The sequence below is a fragment of the Montipora foliosa genome, chromosome 2 (assembly GCF_036669935.1).
Source record: "Montipora foliosa isolate CH-2021 chromosome 2, ASM3666993v2, whole genome shotgun sequence".
NCBI classification, from domain to species: Eukaryota; Metazoa; Cnidaria; class Anthozoa; order Scleractinia; family Acroporidae; genus Montipora; species Montipora foliosa.
The window spans coordinates 3,747,203-3,755,415 of NC_090870.1; the positions used below are offsets into that span (position 1 = coordinate 3,747,203).

Consider the following 8,213-nt stretch of genomic DNA (forward strand, 5'->3'; position numbering starts at 1 on the left):
TGCGATGAAATGACAATTCTACATGCAAAAAAATCAAAGCAACCGCAAACCGCCAATGCTAGCAACAACTGCAGAAACGATAGGAAGAAAAAGCAATGCATGGTAGATACCCCTTAAGGATTACAAAAGCCGATGTTGACAGGAGGTTGACAAACCAATTGAGCAAATCGAGCGGGCTTAACTCAGAAACAGAGGGACTAATTACAGCGGCACAAGACCAAGCTCTCCTTACCAAAACATACCGGCATCACATTATCAAAGATGGCACTGATCCTCATTGCCGCCTTTGTAATAGATCCCAGGAAACAATAGACCACATTATATCAGGCTTCCCAGAACCCGCAAAAACAGAATATATCCACCGGCACAATAAGGTCGCAACCCTCCTACTCTGGAATATCCACGGGGATTACAATGTGGGCACCACAAATTGAAGAAAGGATCCTTGCACTTGATGGACAATTTAAGCAATTGTCGTGTATAGAGCGGTTTTCAATTGAGTGTCGAATGTAATTAGCTAATTACTTTGGTTTTGCATCTACTTCACTCAGTGATTGGTTCAAAGTTTTCGCGCCACTTTTTTAACCAATCAAAAGTGAAACCAAAACCAATTGTGGCTCGCGCGTGCACATTTTCCCGCCTTTTGTGTCGGCTACTTGTAATTACTTCGAGTTTTGATTGGTTTGCTGGATTGTCTCCGACCTTTTTGATTGGCCAAAGTAATTTCTTTGGTTTTGGTTTTACGGCACTCGATTGAAACTCGCTCTATGTTGTGGTTTAATTTTGTTTTTAGTTTAAAAAGTTAATTTTTTTTTTCAAACCAGTTTAAATTTTTAAAACTGGTTAAATTTTTTATGAACACGATGTTAAAACAGTAGTAGAAAAAGATGACTCACTATCCTCTAGGAAATGCCTATCCAGACAGATAGAGCGATAACAGCAAACCGACCAGACATCGCGATACGGGAAAACAAATGTACGCTTATTAACGTGGCAATACTATCTGATAAAAACACCTCGATTTAAGTATCAGAGAAACTTTCCAAATACAAAGGACAGGGAATAGAAATAGCCCGCATGTGGCAAATGAGGACAGTGGGGATTCCCGTTGTTGTAGGCTCCCTTGGAGATATTAAGAAAGGCACTGAAAAACATCGACAACCTACATGTCAGGAAATAAAAAAAGAAGCACTTCTGGGAACAGCACACAATCTAAGGTTCTCTCAATCAAGTAAATCGAATCAGCGCTCCTCTAGTGCCTGAAAACTATGGTTTGGTTCTGGCCCTAGATGGCAAAGTGTGGACAACTTGAAGTACAATATAATAATTATAAGTACGAGGCGGGTCACCATTGTTAGATGGCTGAGTGATATTGCAAAGTGAAGAACGCTTACCTTATTCGATTTTATGTAAAAAGCTCTTCGATTCTTCTTTTTCTTAACTCGCTGGACTCTCGACGAGAAGTGATCTTTTGCCGATGTGAAACGAACATTAAATACAACGGGTATTCTTGTAAAACAACAGGTTTCTTATCCAAATGGCTGACACACCTAAACAAGTGAACCATACTAGCATCCAAGATCGATTCCAAACTGCTACGGTATGGGAAAAATAGATTTTAATAAGAATTTTACAAGCACTTTACAATTACACAAGACAAGTATAATTTACAAAATGATACAATGGCATCGAGAAAATAACAAAAGAAAGCAAGACAAAAGAATTATTTAAAGCATAAACATTGCTCTTAGCACACAAAGAAAAATGACCCGTTAAACTAATAAAGAAACGGTTGTAAACCTGCTACACACGTCGAAAAACCTTGACATTCTTGATCAGTTATAGTGATAGATCATTCAGTAACTTCTTAACATTTTACCGATCGGTCACAAAGTAAATAGAATGAAGATCTTCTTGACTGTTGGGAACCTCAAAATAAATATGAGACTTCTTTAGTTTTTGTTTCTGAGGGAGTGGAATACCATTATAAAAATGTGCGAATACATAGCCTGTTTAATTTTGCTTTGTGGCAGCTCAATTTTTTCGAACACCCGATCTTTTGAAACTTCCCGTCATTTGAAGCAATTTTTCAAATTCAGTAGTAATAATAATAATAATAATAATAATAATAATAATAATAATAATAATAATAATAATAATAATAATAATAATAATAATAATAATAATAGAAAGAGACAACATCAAGATTGGCAATCTTGTGGGATATGCCAATACAGACAGACCGTGAGATAAAAGCCAACAGACCAGACATTGTAATAAAAGACAAACAGTCTTGCCGAAAGTCGATCTCTTTCTCTTCATCCGTGTTAGTAGCTATATATATGTGTAGAGAGAGAGAGAGAGGAACAAATTCTTATCACCAGAAAGTCGCTACGCCTCTTGTTCTTTTATTGGCTTACATCAAGATCACGCTCATGGCATAATGTTTAATTCATAAGCTATAAAGCTTTAATAATGCCACCAGTGACATGGGCAAATGAACGACTTTTTTCTGAAGGTTAAGACGTGTCAACATTGTTTACAACTGAGAAAGCAACACCGATTGGTAATTCCAGCTGAAACGTTGTCTTCCCGTAATGGTGTCTCCGTACACTGACCGCGAAATCGCGCGGAATATCTTTGCGAATTTGATGGTCTTATTTTACCCATAGTACACAGAACGTGGCTTATTCGGTCAGTAAAAAGTGATGTCTTTCAAAGTTTACAGCCTGAGCTGACCAACCAGCAAAATAATGAAAATAGCCATTTAGAAATTCAGTTTAGCGTTGCAGAATTCTGTTTGCCAGGAGAGACCACAGAAATGATTGTTCCGGAAAATAATTATTGTGCTTACATGTTCTACATTTCTTGCAGGTAAGTAGCCTGTTCTTTTTTCTCGTGGGAGAGATCCCTGAGGACAGATTCCACAGCTGGTGTATTGATTTCGACTTATTCTTAATACATACATCTCTTGAAGCGTACGTACATCTCTTGTAGCGAGGACAGCTTATAATAAATTTAGATTACAGTATCTAGTTGTTTTATTAAGTGTCCTTCCCTAAAAATATCGGCAGTAACAAGTCTGAAAAAATCGAGATAAAACTCTCCATGCTACGTCAATTAAGCATCCTCGTGGTCTACTTGTCCTTACGAAAAGCGGCCTCTGACCATTAGATCTCGCCTCTGTTTGCTGCTGTTCCATTCGCTCTGTTGTGGAGCGTGCGTCCCCAGCACTGGCAGCGCTGCCTAGTTATCTTAGTGACTTGACACGATTTCTGCAGAGCCTCTCTTCATTTTTATTTTATTTTATTTTATTTTATTAACTTTGCCAGTCAAGCTGGCAGAGCGCCACAACAGCTTGTGCCAATTACTGTGGCCCCTTTTTTACCCTCCCAACCATGATACACAACAGAAGACAGACCAAGCTCCAAGCTCCAAACTCCAAGCTCTCTGCAGAGTTCTAGAAGTACGATCACATCTCCGAGGGACTAAAATCATTAGGATGGCTGGACATACTGGACACCAACCATAAACTCAAGTTTAATGACTGTGTCATGATGTATAAATGCCTTAAGTGCTCTGAGATCCATGGCCGAACCACAAGGAACCATTAACGACTTGGACTTGATCAAACGTCGCCTCGCCACAGGGCAACGATCTTTCAGCTTTCGAGGAGCCAAAGCATGGAACGAGCTTGGTACTTCGTTAAAGGGACACGATCACGGTCTGCGCATGCTCGTGCAGGTGATCGAAACTTGAAAAAGTCAGCCTGACTTTTTCAAGTTACTAGCAATCACAAATTCAAAATGGCGTCTAGCGGAGGATCCGGACATGTCGGTAAACGCATCAACTCAGGGCGGAAACGAAAGGTCGAAGACAGAGGGGAATTTGCTTCAGATGAAGATAGCATTTGCTTTAGATAAACTTGATTTAATGCAAAATATATGCAGAATTCTTCAACTTACCGATATTTCCATAATGGCGGTCGAGCGTGACAAGTCTGGGAGAGAGTGAATGCTACTGCGCATGTCAACCCGTGACAGTGTCCCTTTAAGGTGATTCCCTATTATTGCACTGCGCATCCTGTTCTGCGCATAACACAGCGTGGGCCACGTTCGTATTCAGGCATGGCTAAGAGGCTTTATATGCTCAAATTTCAGCGCTCAGTTCTGTTTTCTTTGTCGTACAAGTCTCAACGGATATTTCTAGACAAAACAATGTTTAAATTTAACAATAAAGACTCGTAGCCATGTTTGAATATTGATATATCGAACGTGGCCAAACACATTCAAAATGGCGACCTTTCGTGCGGGAAAGCTCGCTAGAGAGAAGAATGGCCGTTTTCAGAGCACAGCAGTAAAGAGCAAAACAAAAAACTTTTTAGACTCTCGCAAAACAAAAAGTCGAGTGATAGCCTTGATGATGCAAAAGTTTGATTTCAATCCGAGAGTGAAAGTGAAACCGCGCTATCGTGGAGACGTGTTGTTGAGGGATCGAGCTTTGTTTGCTTACTGTTTCCTCGTAAACGAGGTTGGTGACCTATCTCTTTTTGGCATAATTTTATTCTCTTACTCCTCCTCTTTGTGCTGTTAACAAAATTGTAGAAAAAATTTACGTCAGAAAGAAAAGTTTCAGAGAAAAAAGTATTCGTAACCATCACTCGTGGACACAAAATTGTCTCCTGGAGATCACGCACCCGAGGAATATTTGTAGTCAGTGCCTTTCCAGGACGTGTGCCTATGCCATAAAACAAACATTAAATTATTCCTTTTGAACAATACAATACACCTGTTTAGTTATTTCAAGAATTACGTCAAAGCTGTGCTTCCTATTCGGGCAAAACGTAGCTTGAACCGATGGAACAAACTTGTCATTGATAGATAAAATCGCAATGATTAAATGAGTAACTTGAGCAAGTTATATCTCGCAAACGAGCTCAGTGACCTATTTTTTTAATTGCCCATTTCGAGTGACCCTAATATAGGGAACGATCCAGAAAAGCTTAAAGAAAATCTTACGACAACTGCTCTTACTAAGGAATTACCTTAAATAAATTTAAAAAGAATTTAATGAAACTATTCAAAGAACTTTAAGACCTTTTTTTTAATTCCATAAAATTGTATTTAAACTTTTAGCTTTATTTATTATATTATATTTTTATGTCCATGTTGATTTTTATACTATTGTAGATAATTTATTCATGACTATTTTTTACATTGTGGCTGAAAAGCCCCTAAGGGGGAGCTTCAATAAATGTATGTGTGTATGTATGTACTTGGAGTTGTTTTATTTTCTGTCTTTTCTTTTACGTAATTTCTGGTCCGATACCGGCAGAAGCTGCCAATTTTAGAGAGGCTCTGCTCGCAGGGTGAGTCAGACGATCCTTGCCTACAAATTAATTAAAGGTTTCAGTACAGAAAATCCCTCGGTCTGATATAATTCAAGCAACATCTGCGCTTTAATGTCCCAATAGCATTAATGTAATTGTTTCAGTCTTAACATTTGCTTTTACTGTAATGATTGACGAAACGTAGGAAACGGAGGTTTGTTGTTAAGACTATTCGGTAGAGATAGCACAACCGTGACAAGTGAGTAAATAAGCGAAAGAAAGTCTGCCATGCTAAGCATCATGAGATACCGCACAGCAGACGACAGTAAAACGGTCACAGATGTCGAGGCAAGTAAATACATAAACAAAGAAACTGAACGAACTGACGAGTTTGAGCTAGTTAACAAGATTAAAAATACAAATATTCATGCTTTTCCAATGTCGTGCCCTGTGTAAAGAAATCCAGCTGGCCCTAGGATTCCAGATCCCAGCCCGTGGGTTCCGGATCCCGAATCCCGAGTCGTGGATGCCGAAATGGATCGTGGAATTTCCATCAAATGTGTGGAGTCTGGATTCCATACAATGCATGGATTCTGGATTCCACGCTCTGGATTCCGGATTTTCAAAGCCTCACATTTTCTGGATTCTGGATTCTTTCACATCGCGTTTGCGCAGGGAAAAAGAACGACGGGCAAGTCCGTATTGGTTTCTCTCTAACTTCTAATCGGCCGAGAGTAAGGCGCGTGATAATTAAGCCAACTGCTAATCCAGGTGATAAAAAGTCAAAAGCAATTGCGATACTATATTCGACATTCGATTGAAGGCAGCTCAACGAGAGAGGACGCGAAATACATACATACATAGATAGATACTTAATTGACCACTCGCCAAAGGGGCTTTTCGGGGCTAAATGACAGAACAGAACAACAACAACAACAACAACTGTTAAGAATCCCAACTGGCCGGGGGCAAGCTAGTTGGCTATTTACAAGTGCAGCTGAGAAGATGAACCAGGGAATACCAGGAACAAATTCAACGAGTGGTCACAACGTGAACTCCGGATCTCAAGGCAAACACCGGCCTAACCATTGTGTCGCACTGCCTTCATTTTAAGGGACATGATTGTGTGTCACTTTTGAGCGCTGTGCTCATTAGGCTACAGATGACAGGGTTAAAAAGAAAACATTTTGCCTCCACTACTCAACCAGACACTCAAGCTTCACGATATCTGGGCGCGTTGGCCAGACAAGCCACCGTGCTATTTACTAAGTTTAGCATTGGAATAGTTACAAAAATATTTATACATTAACTTTATCATAAAGCGAAGAGCAATGCTCCGGAGCCGGACACGAAAACCCCTAAAAACAAGCAGGACATGCGAACACGGCGAGGGCTGACCGTAGAATGCCTCACTCACTTAAAGCCCTGGCCAAACGGGAAATGTTTGACGAACAAACATCATCAAACATGTACAAGTACAAGGAAAGGTTACGTTTATACAAACGTTGGCCGTGTAACTTATACACAAGGACAGAGTCAGAGTTTTTCTCTGTCCTTGTGTGGGTCCATTTCCATCAGTAGGGCTAACGCTCACATGGTTCATATGGGATTGAAATCTAGCACTTCAAATTACACTCTATTCAGTTAACTCTATCATCAAACATGTTGATGTTTGAAGCCCTAGCCAAACGGTTCAAACATGTTTTATCAAACATCGTCAAACATCCGAACGCATGCAAGGAGTTGTGGGCCACACAATTACAGATCATCGAGAGAACACCACAAAACAATAGATCTAATTAGCAAAAACAATCGCTCTGCACGTGCGTTTCACATTTTGAAATATTTATTTGCCGTCCTCTGCAACACAATAACATGAAATGATCAAATTTAGGGTTTAATCAAGAACGTAATTGCAAGACGGTAAATTGTTCTTTCTTTTCTTTATTAACGCCGTTTAACAAATTGCAATAATCGCGAAAGAGGTACAAAAACGAGAAGTTAGATTTTGAAACGTTTTCGTTACCGTCACGATCGTCGTTGCTAAAGATCTCTAATCAGCTGAAACTCACGTGTAAACAAAACGCGGTATCTGTGGATACAAGCGAATGGTAAGTTTCGAGCCAAACATGTTTGATACACCTGACCAAACGAACCAAACATCACCAAACAAACATGAGAACAAAAGAGATGTTTAATGTTGTTTGATGGAGTTCAAACACGATCAAACATCATCAAACAAGGTGGCCAAACGGTAAAATGTGTGATCACCAAACAATGTTTGATGATGTTTGGTCGTCAAACATTTCCCGTTTGGCCAGGGCTTAACGGTTGCAAAATACAAATCGCGACCGTGGCACTCCAAACGCCCGCCACTAACAACCAGGTCTCTGAAACGTGCCGGCAAAACAGCAGTTTTTTATGCTGATAGGGATTATCACAAATTACATAATGGAAGAAAAGTGACCAGATTTGCGTGGCCAGAAAAATGGTCTCCGCGGCCCCTGCTTCGGAAACAAAACAATGTGTTCCAATGTTCAAGGATATTACCACCAAACTCGAGCATTTTAACTTTGTCAATATTTTATATATTCTTTAACTGCGTTGTATGGATTCACACAAAAAAGTCATAAACTTTATTCAAAAAATTTATTTATTCTCAACATTACAAGAGATGATTGAAAGAGATCATGGTAATAATTGGCCACAAAAATGACTAATGACAGAGACGGTTGTGCTGATGGAGTTTTTTAATTGTGTTATCTTCTAGTCACGTGCACGTATTACATAAAGAACTTGACTTGTTGAGTTCCTTCGAGTAGACGCTAATATATCGTAAAATATCCGCAAAGTTAAAACAAAATAGTTTTAATTTCAATATAAT

General features: G+C 39.3%; 1 protein-coding gene across 1 annotated transcript in view; it reads right to left on the bottom strand.

Annotated features, from left to right (window-relative positions):
- LOC137992119 (uncharacterized) overlaps positions 1-1,531 on the bottom strand; it is a 33,215-nt gene extending 31,684 nt beyond the window's left edge. The window contains exon 1 of the mRNA XM_068837244.1: positions 1,395-1,531. The gene's annotated coding sequence lies outside the window, so the exon portion shown is untranslated. The remainder of the gene's footprint in view (positions 1-1,394) is intronic.
- Between the last annotated feature and the right edge of the window lie 6,682 nt (positions 1,532-8,213).